The sequence below is a fragment of the Elephas maximus genome, chromosome 1 (assembly GCF_024166365.1).
Source record: "Elephas maximus indicus isolate mEleMax1 chromosome 1, mEleMax1 primary haplotype, whole genome shotgun sequence".
NCBI classification, from domain to species: domain Eukaryota; kingdom Metazoa; phylum Chordata; class Mammalia; order Proboscidea; family Elephantidae; genus Elephas; species Elephas maximus.
The window spans coordinates 80767057-80783059 of NC_064819.1; the positions used below are offsets into that span (position 1 = coordinate 80767057).

At 42.0% G+C, this 16003-nt stretch overlaps 2 non-coding genes across 2 annotated transcripts; one reads left to right on the top strand and one right to left on the bottom strand.

Moving 5' to 3' along the window:
* Positions 1–6749: 6749 nt before the first annotated feature.
* On the top strand, positions 6750–6821 carry TRNAA-AGC (transfer RNA alanine (anticodon AGC)). The gene has a single exon. It is a non-coding gene; the product is annotated as a tRNA-Ala (tRNA).
* Positions 6822–10318: 3497 nt separating this feature from the next.
* Positions 10319–10400, bottom strand: TRNAS-GCU (transfer RNA serine (anticodon GCU)). Its single transcript has one exon. It is a non-coding gene; the product is annotated as a tRNA-Ser (tRNA).
* Between the last annotated feature and the right edge of the window lie 5603 nt (positions 10401–16003).

Here is a 16003-nt window from a genome sequence, read left to right on the forward strand (position 1 = left end):
GAAAGTATCTCAAATAAATGAAATCCCAGATCAAATTCTTTCTTTTACCCCTTTCCAATTCTATCCAATGCCCCCAAAGAAAAAGAAAACAACATAACAAGTGATAAAGTCCATTTCTCCTTTCTCAAAGTGAAAGGACCTAGCATCTCCACAATCCAGAGACTTGGGGATCCTCCTAAAAATTTGCAAATTTAAGTTCCATCATCAACCTTGACCTCTCAACAATGTGCCATCCTACTCATTCCTTAAGGCATTATTTTGATCATCTATTTGACAGTAGGACAGAGCATACGGTTGCTGTTCTTATTGAATGAATAACTCTCAAATAATACTGCAAATCTGATTTTCCACATTTGAAATCTTGCTCTTCAGACTCCCATTGAGAAAAGAAAGTATGTGAGTAGCAAAATGCACTGTAAATATTCCCAGAGCTGCTCCAGGAGAAAGTTGGGCTCAGTATGTGTATGAGTTAGAAGCATGGGAAAACTGAAAGTATCTACTTCAGATGGGTGTGTTAATCTTAGAACCTCAGATTAAAGGCTTGGTGCATTGAGCTCTCCATAAGTTTGATGAGTTCAGTAGGAGCCTATTCAAACCAAAAACAGTTGGTCACTGCTTGACCGCTCTTTCTCATTCTTTCTCTTGAATATTAAGCCCAAACACGCTGAAACAGTTGCTGTACGATACAAGATATTCTAGCTTAAAACTGTCAGGGGATTCTGCTTCTATCCTGCTGTGCTGGCACATGGGATCCGGACTACGTGGCCTCCTTGTGGCTTTTTCCAAAGCGCTCCAATATCAGCAACTGCTATTCCAGAAACAGGAAACCACACAAGCTCTTTCCAAAATGGTCAGCGATTGAATTAGCAGTGAGGATCTCTCAGTCACGAAATTTTGGGCAAAATTGGTCCTATCTGTTTGTGAGACATAGGCTTTGAAAGCACTTACTTTAGCCTCTCTCTTCCCAAGGGAGTGCAGAAACCACAGTAAAGATGGGAGCTTGGTCACTTTCCATCTCCATTGTAGTCCCTATCCTATCAGTTCTTAGAAGTCCTTCTCCCTACCCTTTTCCTCTTCTCTCTGCCATCTACTCCTCTGCTGCTGTTTCTCTCCTCTGCTCAGCGTCCTCCTTTCTCATGCCATAAACCCACCACTCTCTGTATTCACTCTATTCTGCAGGAGCCCCCTCCTCGCATTCCGATTCCCAGAGAGGTGTCCTTCTGATGCAGTATTAATTTAATCTATAGATTTCGGGCATCCCTCCCCTCCATCCAAGAAGATTTGAATTTTCTCCATCATACCAGAATTAACAGTTGCACCACATAAGGAATTTTCGGACTTCCCCAGGCCTAGGGAAAGTTTAAAAAGAGATCATTTGTTTTGAAGGTTGTGCCCATCCCATAAAGTGCTTCCCTTGTGCTTTCCTCACTAAGGAAATAATTAGGTCTAAAAGATACGCCTTAACGAAAGGAGTGTCCACCTTTCTTCTCTCTCAAAATCAGAGCTACAGCATCCCTGAAGCAAAACCCTGTTTCTAAACCCAGGTGTTGGGCGAAGTCCTTTGCAAGAGCCATGAGTGTACTTGTTGCCCTTCTATTGGGTCTAATTAATCTGTGGCTATATGGAGCTGATCCAGCCCCATAAGGTTCCCAGTGAGCTGCTGGTGGATTCAAACTGCTGACCTTTATGGTTAGCAACCATAACTCCTAACCACCGTGCCACCAAGGCTTCTGTTCTAGTCAAATACTGCGAATTAATTAACCTCTAGTGTTATCTCCCCACCCGGATCTTCATTCCTTCGCAGCACTCATGGAACTCATCTTTGTATTCCATTGCAGTGTCTTTTGTGTCTTTCTGCAAACTTCCCAGGCATAGAAGGAGGACTTTTCAAGAAGCAAATCAGAAGACTTAAGAGAATGTTCAATTCTGTGACGCTCTCTCGTGGTAGACTCGAACTGACTGACACTCAGGCAGTTGGCTGAAAGAGTCATTGAAGAAGCCAATGACTGTTGGAAGATCTTAGTCATTTGATCCGGAATGTGGCTTGTTTGTTTGTTTTTTCCTTCTTTCCTGCATAGCTACCAGGTAGGATGCAGTCCAGGAACATAAGAATTTAACAAAACGGATTTTGACTTGTGAAAACTTACATTGTAAAATGCCTACAGACCATGCAGAAAGTCAGTATTATGGTGTAGTCTCACAGCTCTGCTTAACAGGCGGTGTAGCTCAGTGGTAGAGCACTTCGAGATGGGGGAGAAGGGGTGTTCAACCCCCAACACTTTCATGTATGTTTTGTTTCCTCACAGATGCATAGCTGAATATTGGCAATTTTTTTTCATACTTTCCCCATTTTTCTCTTTATGAATACCTTTCCTTGTATTTTTTCTACTCAGAGAAAGGAGAAATCATTTGATAGTTACTCACTTGAACCATGGTCCTTGACACTCCTTGGGCCTCCCAACCTGACTACTTAAGCACAATAAAGCCAGGAGGAACTGGAGTAAAAGAAGGTGCTCACTCAGGATCTCCTGACCCTGAAGCAACAACATTCCACCACTTTCACAGGCAGACTGTTCTTCTTTACTACAATTTCTCGTTATTATTAACAAGTAGGGAAGAAAAAGACAGATGGAAAGAGGGAGGGGGAAGTAACTGTTAGACAAATTCCTTTTAAGTCTTTTTATTCCTCATCTGTGCCTGTGTCAATGGACAGATTGCAGGAGAAAAGATTCCTTCTGATTTTATTTTTTCCATTCCTCCTACACTTTCACACTCACCCACATAATCTTGGTCAGCAAAATGTCAGCCCAATCACCAATCATGGAGATCAGTGATCTCAACAACAGACACCTGTGATCACCAAAAAAAACCACTGTCGTTGAGGCAATTCCGACTCGTAGTGACCCAGTTCTTCATTAATGGTGAAGAAGTGTTCAGATGCTAACCAGAGAGAAGGCGTTTCTCAGGAAACCTAAGTCTTCCAGCAACCACAGTTGAGAAAACTATTTCCAGAGTTGGAAAGAGCTGCTAAGCTCTCTTAAAGCCAGAAGAGTCTTGGACAAAAAGAGCCCCATCTTCCTATGTGAAAAACACCCTTAATCATTTTCCTTAGGAGGAAGCGAACTTTCTGATTTCCCACATTGTATAGAGTGCAGAGGAGAGATAGGCAACCTGGACAGGCTCAAACTACCTCCTTGGCCATCCACAATCTGTGCATCCTAAAGACCTAGTTCCAAACCTTCCTTCACCTTCTTTTCTAGTTCTTCCACACCTACACCTACCTTCCTCCTCCTAACTTCCCCTTCATTTTCTTCATCACATAATGTGCCACCTTCACTTTCTCTTTCCAAGTCTCCTTTTATCCTGTCTCCAGTGCTTCCTCCTACCAAAAATTTCCCAGCAGCCCACTTCACTCCAGTTTCCTCAGCACCACTTCTTAGGCTAGCAGTTCTCAAACACGGCTGAAAAATGGAAACACCTGTGGAGACTTTTCAAAGATGTAGATCCAATCATCTCCCTATCCAGTGATTCTCAGTCCATTCAGGATCTATAGAGGTGGAGTCAGGAATACATATATTCACAAAGTTCTCAGGCAATTCCCCAAGTTTAGGAACCACAACTTCATGCCTCTAAGCACCCATGTCAGCTATTTCCCAGTGCCAACGAGGTCTCAGTCAGTTATTTGAGGGAGGTTAGGATAGCGGAGATGACTAGTGCTGGGGAGGAACCGAAGAGTTGATATATAAAATACTCCAATATTCAGGTAGATAAATCCTCTCATGGGGGAAAAATATCAGAACGAAAACTAAAAGCAAGAGAAGACACAATGATTAAGGATTACCTCCTAAAACTCATATGTGGGTTGACTGTCACCACAAATTTTGGCAAGAGGCTGAAGCTTCTAGTCTCTTAGCCTCTGTGATGGCTGAGGTTTGAATGCCTGTCCAGGAACAGGAGTGGGCTGTTACAGAAGATTAATATGCTTGCAGTTCTTGCTCAGCCTCCAACTTTTGTCCCACATGCTTCTGTGTGGCTCTCAGAACCCTAGCTGCAGCTTCACAAGACAAAGTCACTGCTCAATTTCCCAACCAGTGTTTTGGGCTCCAGGGTTTGCTTCAACAGTGACTGTCCATGGCACCATATACTTACAGTTTTTTCTTAGCATCTGTTTTTTCTCTCCATCTGCGTTTAAGTTTCCCAAGCCAATTTTTCAGGTTCTTCGCTTTTGTATTCTTTCCCAATAATTATTTGCTGTGGCTGTGATAGCCAGAATAGTGAAGGTGCTAGATCCTGGTGCGATGGTTGGAAAATTCCTAAGACCATGAAAACGGTGTGAAGAAGGAGCAACTAATTTGGAGCTGAGAGCCAAAGCCACTTGAATTAATGCTGCCTTTGGCACAGTGGTTGAGGAGATCAACTGCTCGCCAAAGTATTGGTGATTTCAAACCACCAGTGGCTCCATGGGATACAGATGTGGCAGGTGGCTTCTGTAGATTTACAGCCTTGGAAACTCTTTGTGGTCACTATGAGTCAGAATTGACTGGACAGCAGTGAGTTTTTTGGGTTTTTATGTATGCCCCTGGCTGAGACTTCGATGTTCTAGGGTTCAACTGGTCCCTATCCATGGAAGGAGTCCTGGCGGGTCAAGTGGTGAGAAGCATAGCTGCCAAGCCAAAGGTCAGCAGTTCCAGACCATCAGCCACTCTCTAGAAATACTATGGGGCAGTTGGATTTTGGCTTTTCCTTGGGAAAGGAGTCCCTAGGGGGACTTAAATAGTTAACACTTGCTTCTTGCTAACTGAAACATTGGAGGTTCCTGTCACCTTGAGGCACCTGGTGATCTTCTTCCAACAGATTAGCCATTGAAAACCCTGGAGAGGACAGTTCTACTCTGACACACTTGGGGTTGCCGTGAGTCAAAATCGACTCGATAACAACTGGTTTTCCCTGAGAAAACACCTCCAAATATGGATTCCTGTTACTTTATTGAGACAGCTTATCATGTGCAATGCACAATGGATTAGCAGTCCATCTCCTTAACCAGTCAGCCACCTTGTCAGGAATACAGGGAAAGAGAATCAAAGAGAAGGAAAGCTTATACACTCAGTTTTGCCCTGAGGTAATTTAGACATCAGCATATCAGGAGGTAGCCCAGAGCAAAACCAGTCATATCTTTTTGTGGGAGATATGCTTTGAAAGAATTTACTTTAGCCTCTCTCTTCCGGAGGGCCTGCAGACAGCATAGTAAAGATGGGAACTTGGTCACTTTCTACCTGCACGCTTGTCCATATCCTATCTTTTCTTACAGACCCTTCTCCAAACCCTATCCATTTTCTCTCTGCCATCTATTTCTCTGCTGCTGCTTCTCCCCTCCTGTCAGTGTCATTCTTTCTCCAGCCATAACCCGCCCCCCACTCTTTCCTATTGATTCCGTTCACTCACTCCTCCTTGAATTCTTTTTTCAGACAGGTGTCTTTCTAATATGGTAATAACTTAATTTATGAAGTTAATAATTTATCTACTTAACTAAGCAGTAGCGTGGCTGAGCGACCTAAGGCGCTGTCTCTACGAGGACATGGGTTCTAATCCCACCGCTGACAGCTGTATTGGTAAACCCTGGCGGCATAGTTTGAGAGCTATGGCTGCTAACTGAAAGGTTGGCAGTTTGAATCCATGAGGCACTCTTAGAAACTCTATAGGGCACTTCTACCCTGTCCTATAGGGTTGCTATGAGTTGGAATCGACTCAATGGTGACGGGTTTGGTTTTTTTGTTTAATCTATGCATTCCAGGCACATGTCCTCTCCATCCAAGACTTGGATTTTATCCATCATATCTAGATTAACAGTAGCACCAAGTCGGGAATCTGTGACTTCTCCAGGCACAGGGAAACTTTATAAAGAGCCATTTTGTCTTGAAGTTTGTGCCCAGCCCACGAAGGGCTTCTCTTGTTCTTTCCTCATTAAGGAAATAATTTTCTCTAAAAAGAGATGTTTTAAAGACAGGAGTGTCCATCTTTCACCTCTCTCTTTTGACTTCTGACTTCCGTCTCTTCAAAACCAGAGCTACGGCATCGCCGAGGCAAAACTACATTGTCAAACCCAGGTGCTGGACACAGGCGTTTGCAAGAGCGTGACTGTACTTGTCGCCCTTTGTTTCGGTCTAATTGAGCTGTTGTTGTCGAGCCGATCCCGACCTCATAAGTTTTCCAACGAGTGAACTGTCAGCCTTTGGGTTAGCAGCCATACTTACTAACTAAGGCGTCACCAGGGCTCCTGTGTCGGTCAAGCACTGTGAATTAGTTAACCTCTAGTCTTCTTTCCCCACCCGGATCTTCATTCCTTTGCAGCACTCATGGAACTCATCTTTCTACTCCCCTGTACCATCTTTTGTGTCTTTCTATAAGCTTCATAGGCAGAGAATAACTTTTCAAGAAGACAATCAAAAGACTTAACGGAATGTTCAATCCCGAGACTCTCCCTCGTGGTGGACTGAACTGACAAGACTTTTAGGCAGTTGGCTAAAAGCAGTCCTTGAAGAAGCCAAAGGCTGTTGGCAGATCTCAGAGTCATTTGGTTGGAATGCTTTTTTTTTTTCATTTTCCTGGCATAGCTGTGAGGCCTGATGCAATTCAGGAACACAAGAATTGAGCATAATGGATTTTGACTTGCAAAAACTGACCTTTTAACATGCCTACAGACCATGCTGGAAGTCAGTATTATGAACTGTTCTCATAATTTTCTGGTAGCAGGGAGTATAGCTCAGTGGTAGAGCACGTGCTTAGCATGCATGAGGCCCTGGGTTCAATTCCCAGTACCTCCAAGTGTTATTTCCGTTTCTCACTGACTGGCACTTGCATATGGTCAGATTTGTTTCAGACTTCTCCCATTTTTCTCTTCCTGAATATCTTTTCTTGTGTTTTTCCTACTCACAGAAAGGATAAATTGCTTGATAGTTACTCTCTTGGACCATAGTTTTGGACACTCTTTGGGCCTCCCAACCTAACTGCTTAAGAACAATGATGTAAGGAGGGACTGGAGTAAAAGAGTGCTCACTCAGGACCTGCTGAGGGTGAAGCAACAACATCCCACCGTGTCACAGACCGCCTGTTCTCCTTTACTACAATTTCTCGTTATTATTAAGAAGTAGGAAAGAAAAAGACAGACGGAAAGTAGGGGGAAGTGACTGTTGACAAATTCCTTTTGAGTCTTCCTTTTTCCCTCACCTGTGCCTGTGTCAATGAACAGATAGCAGTTTCAGGAGGAAGTTTTCTATCTGATTTTCTTTTTCCCATTCCTCCTACACTTCCACACCTACCCACAAAATCTTGGTCACCAAACAAACAACAACCCGTTGCATCAAGTGGATTTCAACTCATAGTGACCCTACAGGACAGAGTACAACTGCCCCATAGGGTTTCCAAGGAGTGCCTGGTGGATTTGAACTGCCAGCCTTTTGGTTAGCAGCTATAGCTCTTAACCACTATGCCACCAGGTCTTCCTGGTCAGCAAAATGTCGGTCCAATCACCAGTCATGGAGATCTGTGATCCCAACTCTTTGTTAACCATGAAGTGTTTGGATGCTATCGAGAGGAAAGGGATTTCTCAGGAAACCTTAAGTCTTCCAGCATCCACAGTTGAAAAATTATTTCCAGAGGTGGAAAGAGCTGCTAGGCTCTCTTAAAACCACAGAAGTCATGAGCAAAAAGAGCTGCATGTTCCTTTGGAAAAACACCCATAGTCCATTTTCCTTAGGAGGAAGGGAACTTTCTGACTTCCTGCACTGTAGAGAGAACAGAGGGGACATAGGCAACCCTGGTAGTCTCAAAGTACTTCTTTCACCATCCGTATGTTGTGCATTCTAAAGACCTGGTCCCAAACCTTCTTTCACCTTCTCTTCTAGTTCTTCCACACTCGCACCCACTTCCCTTCTCTTATCTTCCCCTTCATATTCTTCATCACCTAATGTGTCACCTTCACCTTCCCTCTCCCCGTCCCCTTTTATCCTGTCTCCAGTGCTTCCTCTGGGTGAAAGAAAAACTTTCCGTGGCTCAGTTCACTCCAATTCCTTCAGCATGGCCTCCTAGGTTAGCAGTTCTTAAACATGGCTGAAAAATGGAAATATCTGTGGAGACTTTTCAATGATATAGATCCCATCCTTTCCCTATCCAGTGATTCTCAGTCCATTCGGGATCTACAAAGGTGGAATCAGGAATAAATATATTCACAAAGTTCTCAGGCAGTTTCCCAGGTTTGGGAACCACTGCATCCTGATATAAGACATTTACTTCTCTTTTAACTCTGTATTGGACTTTGTCACTCACCATGTTATCTTGTAATTTCTTCCTGCCTCTAAGCTCCTATGTCAGCTACTTCCCAGTGCCAACTGAGCCACAGCCAGTTATCCGAGGGACGTTGAGATAAGGGAGATGACTAGTGCTGGAGCGGAACAAAAGAGTTGGCATATAATGTATTCCAGGATTCGGGAAGATACAAACCTCTTACCTAAAGGAAAAAAAAAAAAACAACCCACTGCCGGCGAGTCGATTCCGACTCATAGTAACCCTACAGGACAGAATAGAACTGCCCCATAGAGTTTCCAAGGAGCGCCTGGCAGATTTGAACAGCCGACCTCTTGATTAGCAGTTGTAGCACTTAACCACTATGCCACCAGGGTTTCCAAACCTCTCACATCTGAGAAAAATATCGGGATGAAAACTAAAAGCAAAAGAAGACACGATGATTGAGGATTACCTCCTAAAACTCATATGTGCATTGACTAAAAAAAAAAACCAAAAAACATAAAAATTGGCAAAAGGGTGAAGCTTCTATTCCTTTAGCCTCTGTAATGGCTGAGGTTTGAATGCCTGTCCAGTAGCACGAGTGGGCTGTTAAAAAAAAAGGATTAATATGGTCAGCCCCAACATGCCTTCCTCATGCTTCTTTGTGGTTCTCAGAAACAGAGCTGCAGCTTCAAGAGACAAAGCTGCTACTTGATTTCCTGAACGCTGTTTTGGACTCCAGTGTTTGCAAGAACAGTGACAGTCCGTGACACCATGTACTTACTGTTTTTCACTTAGGGTCAGTTTTCTCTTTCTATGTGGATCTGAATTTCCCTAGCCAAGTTTTTAGGTTCTGCTCTTTTGTGTCCTTGGCCCAGAATTCTCTGAAAGTCAGAAGTAGTGGAGGTGCAGGACCCCGGTGTGATGCCTGGCAAATCCATAATACCATGAAGACCGTGTGGAGAGAAGGAGTAGCTAATTTGGAGTTTCAAACTGAAGCCATTTGAATTAACACTGGTTAGAGGGTCACTATGAGTTGAAATCAACTCAACTGCAATGGGATTGGTTTGGTGTTTTTTTGTGGTGCAGTGGTTAAGATGATCAACTACTCACTGAAAGGTTGGTGGTTCTCCATGGAAGAAAGATGTGGAAGTCGGCTTCCATAGATTTACAGCCTTGGAACCCGTATGGGGTCAGTATGAATCGGAATCGACTCAATGGTGGTGGGCTTGGGGGGTTTTATGCATGCCTGTGGTTGAGATTTTCATCCCCCAGGGTTTAACCACTCCCTGTCCCTGGAAGGAGCCCTGGTAGCACAAGTGGTGAAAAGCTTACTTGCTGAGCAAAAGGTAGGCAGTTCCAGTCCATCAGCTGCTATCTAGAAATACTATGGGGCAGTTGGAGTTCGGTTTTTGCCTGGGAAAGAAGTCCCAAGGTGAAGTTAAATAGTTAACAACTTGCCTGCTGCTAACTGGAAGACTGGAGGTTCCAGTCACCCAGAGGCGCCTGGTGATTTACTTCCAAAAAATCACTAAAACTCTATAGATGACAGCTCTACTCTGACACATATGGGGTCATCCTGAGTCAAAATCGACTTGATGACAACTGGTTTTCCCTGGGAAAACATGTTCAAGTTTCTCTGAGCAATATCGGGACTCCAAGCCATGTATAGTGAGGTTATGAAAAGCAAGGGGAAAGCGATGTTTGTCTGGAGAATCCGTGCTTGGCCGAATGGAAGATGATATTCCAAGGATGTGTTTCACTGCTTGGGTGTCGCTGATCACCTGTCAGCAGTCAAAAACAAACAAACAAACAAACAAACAAACAAACAAACAAACAAACAAACAAACCTGTTGCAGTCGAGTCAATTACAACACAGAGAGACTCTATAGGACAGAGTAGAACTGCCACACAGGGTTTCCAAGGACTGCCCGGTGGATCTAAACTTTTTACCTTTTGGTTAGCAGCCAAGCTCTTAACCACTGTGCAGCCTATGGCTCCAAATCTTACTCCCACGACAAGTGGGGAAAAGAAGAGACGACGAGGGTGGGATTCGAACCCACGCATGCAATGCACAATGGATTAGCAGTCCATCGCCTTAACCACTCGGCCACCTCGTCAGGAATAAAGGGAAAGAGAATCAAAGAGAAGGAAACTTAGGCACTCAGTTTTGACCTGAAATAATTTATACATCTGCATATCTGGAAGTAGCCCAGTGGAGAGCGTCACTAGGGGACTTTGTGGATTAGTTGATTGAAAAAAAAAAAAAAACTGTCTGCAGGGCCCTTTCAAGCACCTCCCCCTCCCCATCTGTCTTTCTCTTTAATAATAGTACAAAATGGGAGCTTAATGTGCACGATTTTGTTTTGGGTGATTGAAGAGATTTTGTTAGCATTTGGTTCTTGTTTTCTTCCCTTTTTTGTCATACTCCTACTGTCACAGTCACCTTAAGGGATATAGAAGCTCATAGCATAGAAATGAAAGAGCATTCAAGGAAGTCCATTGAGTTGTGTTTTTTCTATGTGTGCAGAAATTGAATGGAAAATATTAGGAGAAGTGAATTTGTATTCCTTCAAGATTGGTTTTCAATAGTGTTGAAGCAGAGAAAAAGTGTAGAGGTACGGAGGATGGAAGCCAGGGCCACATACATGCAAAGCGTGTGCTCTACCTGAGATTCATGCTCCTTGAGCATTGGGGTAGTGTTGGTCAGTGTTAAGAGGCATCAGCAGCTGCTTTAGGCAGGAGGTGCTCAGGAACCAGTGGAGGATACTGATTCTTTATAGGGCTTGAAAGTCAAGACAGAGGATTGGAAATGTGTTGGATAAATAGCCACAAGAGTTTTCCATGGTGGCTTTTTTACAACCTTGAGTTGTTAAAAGTCTCCGTCTTGTATTATGGGTGTCAAAGAATCAAGTCCCCATTTTCAGCTCTTGATTTCCTCAATAGTTGACTTAACCTGGGGCACAAAGCTAAAAAAATTAATATTTTGGCCATCTAAAAGCCTTCACTATATTTGCTGTTTGCTCAATCAGAATATATGTCAGATTTGATGTAGGAAAGCAATGGCAAAAGAAAACCCGATAGCGATGTACTCTGCATTTCATTGTAAGTGTCTTTTCTACTCGAGATATCAGGTAACTCAAGGGCCCTACGAACAGTCCAGAAAAGAATTCATATGAGATGAACGAAACAGCAGTTTCAGGATTTAGAAAAAGTGAATTATAAGAGTAAGATAGAAGGTAAATAGACAGGATTTAAAGAACAAAAGTGAATGAAGCATTTATTCATGAAAAAAATTTAAGTCATTCTCAAACATAAGTAGGTACAGAAAAGGGAGTTCTGAAAAGTTGCGGGTGGAGGGGCATGGGGGAAAGCCTGGAAGAGGGAGAAGATAAACTCATATGAGATTCAAGATATCTTGGAACACACCTGTAAGAATGTTACACAGTGAACTCGGGGAGTGCTCTGGTCTCCAGCCTTGGATTTATGAGTGATCAGTAAACACCTGCATGTAGAGGGTGAATAAAGACTGAAAAAATGTACTTTGAGATTTGGGGGTTAGGAATTCATTTGTGATACTTGTGGAAAACAAGTAAGCTTGCCCCAAAACTGGTCTAGAACCCTGAGATTTATCATGGTGAAAACTCAATGCTTTGAACTATGTAAGAAGATATTTATAAAAAAATTCATTTCCTGGTACCAGATTTCTAGTGCCTGTTAGCCTTTTCTCATCATAGTTTGCACAAATATGAGCCTTTACAAATACTTATAAAAATAACACTGAGTCTTTTTCGAAATTGGCAGAACATGATTTGTCTGTCAGACTTGTTCTTTCAGTGGGCTCAGGGGATTTGTACAATAAGAACAAGGAACAGTGTGTGGTAGGTTTCACTTAAGGAGAAAACTAGAGTGTCACACACAAAACTGATGGGAATGTGTATATGTTTACCTGTGTGTCTGGGTATGTGTGTGTAAATGCTAGGTGGTGTCTTGGCTGTTTGATGCTGTAAAAGCAGTATGTGTAATGTCAAGCAACCCTCATTACAGTATCATTCAGAATAGTTTGACTGTCCTAAAAATGTCTGTGCTCCACTATTCATCCCTCCAAACCTCTCTGAATTGCTGGCAACCACTGATCTTTTTAAAACTGTATAAAGTTTTGTCTTTTCTAGAATGTCATGTGTTTGGAATAATACAATATGTAGCTTTTTCAGACTAACTTCTTTCACTTAGCAATATGCATTCAAGATTACTCTGCCACCTTTCGTAGCTTGAAAGCTCACTTATTTTTGTTGCTGAATAACACTCCATTATATGGATGTGCCACAGCTTGTTTATTCATCTATTTAAGGACATCCTGATTGTTTCCAATTTTTGGCAATTATCAGTAAAGCTGCTATAAATATTTGTGGGCAGGTTTTTGGTGGACATAGACTTTTATTTCAGTGGGTAAATACCTAGATGCACAATAGCTGAATCATATATTTATGTATGTCTATGTGTCTGTATGGGCTGTACTTTGGCCCTGATGGACTTGTTCTAATTTTCTTCAACTTCATCTTGAACTTCCATATGAGCAATTGATGGCCTGTTCCACAGTCGTCCCCTGGCCTTGTTCTGGCTGATGACATCGAGCTTTACCATCATCTCTTTCCACAGATATAGTTGATTTGATTCATGTGTATTGCATATGGTGAGGTCCACATGTATAGTTGCCGTTTATGTTGTTGAAAAAAGGTATTGGCACTGAAGAATTAATTGGTCTTTCAAAATTTTATCACACAATCTGCGGGACCGTTACTATTACCATATTTTCCAACAACCAATCCTTCTTTGTTTCCAACTTTCACATCCCAGTCACCAGTAATTATTAATGTGTCTTGACTGCTAGTTTGATCAATTTCAGATTCAAAAATTGGTAAAAATCCTCAATTTCTTCACCTTTGGCATTAGTGGTTTGTCCATAAATTTGAATGACAGTTGTATTAACTGGTCTACCTTGTAGGCATATGGATATTATCCTATCACTGACAGCATTGTACTTAAGGATAGACCTTGAAATGTTCTTTTTGATGAAGAATGCAACCACATTCCTCTTCAAATTGTCATTCCCAGCATAGTAGACTATATGATTGTCCACATCAAAATGTTCAATACTGTCCATTTCAGCTCACTAATGCCTAAGATATTGATCTTTATGCATTCCATTTCAATTTTGACATCTTCCGATTTTCCTAAATTCATGCCTCCTGTATTCCACATTCCAATTATTAATGAATGTTTACAGATGTTTCTTATCATTTTGAGTTGTGCCACATCAGCAAATGAAGGTCCTGAAAGCTTGACTCCATTCCCATCATTAAGGTCGACTGTATTTTGAGGAGGCAGTTTATCCCCAGTCGTATTTTTTGTGCCTTCTTTTTCCAACATGAGAGGCCATCTTTCACCACTATATCAGACAATGTTCTGCTGCTATTCATAAGGTTTTCACTGGCAAATTTTTTCAGAAGAACACTGCCAAGTCCTTCTTTCTAGTCTGTATCAGTCCGGACGCTCAGGTGAAATCTGTCCCCCAAGGGTGACTCTGCTGGTATTTGAAATACCAGTGGCAAAGTTTCCAGTGTCATAGCAACATACAATACTACAGTATGACAAAGTGACAGACATATGATGCACCATCTCAAGAATAGATTTGACATGTTGAACATGAATGGCCAAAGACTGGACAAGTTCTAGAATGACATCAAGGGCATCATACATGAAGAAAGCAAGAGGTCATTAAAAAAGAGAGGAAAGAAAGAAAAGGCCAAAATGGATGTCAGAAGATACTCTGAAACTTGCCCTTGAACAGAGTAGCTAAAGTGAAAGGAAGAAATAATGAAATAAAAGAGCTAAACAAAGGATTTCAAAGGGTGGCTCAAGAAGCCAAAGTAAATTATTATAGTGAAATGTGCAGAGACCTGGCATTAGAAAACCAAAACCAAAGAACACACTCAGCATTTCTCAAGCTGAAAGAATTAAAGAAAAATTCAAGGCTTAAGTTGCAATATTGAAGAATTCTATAGTGAAACTAATAAATGGTGCATGAAGCATCCAAGGAAGATGGAAAGAATACAAAAAGTCACTGTACCAAAAAGAAATGATCAACATTCAACCATTTCTGGAGGTAGCATATGATCAAGAACCTATGCTACTGAAGGAAGAGATCCAAGCTGTACTGCAGGCACTGGCAAAAAACAAGATTCCAGGAATTGACAGAATTCCAACTGAGATGTTTCAAACAGATGCAGTGCTGGAGGTGCTCACTCATCTATGCCAAGAAATTTGGAAGACAGCTACCAGGCCAACCAGCTGGAAGAGATCCAAATTTGTGCCCATTCCAAAGAAAAGTGATCCAGCAGAATGCAGAAATTATTGAACAACATTACTATACAACATACAAGTAAAATTTTGCTGAAGATCATTTAAAAGAAGTTGCAGCTGTACCTCAACAGGGAACGGCCAGAAGTTCAAGCCAAATTCAGAAGAGGACGTGGAAGGGGGGATATCGTTGCTTATGTCAGATGGATCTTGGCTGAAAGTAGAGAATACAAGATATTTACCTGTGCTTCACTGACTATGCAAAGGCATTCAACTATATGAATCATAACAAATTATGGATAACATTGTGAGGAATGGGAATTCAAGAACACTTAATTATGCTCATAAGGAACCTCTACATAGACCAAGAGGCATTCGTTTGAGCAGAACAGGGGGGATAAGGCGTGGTTTAAAGTAAAGAAATGTGTGTGTCAGTGTTGCATCCTTTCACTATACTAATTCAAACCATATGCTAAGCAAATAATCCAAGAAACCAGACTACGTGAAGAAGAAGAAGGTACCAGGATGGGAGGAAGACTCATTAACAACCTGTGATATGCAGATGACACAACTTTCCTTGCTGAAAATGAAGAGGACATGAAGCACTTACTGATGAAGATCAAAGATCACAGCCTTCAGTATGGATTACACCTCAACATAAAGAAAACAAAAATCCTCACGATCGGATCAATAAGCAACATCATGATAAATGGAGAAAAGATTAAAGCTGTCAAGGATTTCATTTTACTTGGATCCACAACCAACACCCATGGAAGCAGCAGTCAAGAAATCAAACAATGCATTACACTGGGCAAATTTTCTGCAAAAGACCTCTTTAAAGTGTTAAAAAGCAAAGATTTCACCATAAGGACTAAGGGGCAGCTGACCCAAGCCATGGTGTTTTCAATTGCCTCATATGCATGTGAAAGCTGGACAATGAATAAGGAAGACTGAAGAAGAATTGATACCTTTGAATTATGGTGTTGGTGAAGAATATTGAATATACATACCATGGACTGCCAGAAGAACAAAGAAATTTGTCTTGGAAGAAGTACAGCCAGAATTCTCCTTAGAAGCAAGGATGGGGAGACCTCATCTCACATACTTTGGACCTGTTATCAGGATGGACCAGTCCCTGGAGAAGGACATCATGGTTGGTAAAGCAGAGGGTCAGTGAAAAAGAGGAAGACCCTTAACAGGATGGATTGACACAGTGGCTACAACAATGGTTTCAAGCATAACAATGCTGGTGAGAATGGTACAGGTTGGGCAGCGTTTCATTTTGTTGTACATAGGGTCACTATGAGTCAGAACTGACTCCACAGCATCGGACAACAACATGTTTATGTTAGTCTACATTTAG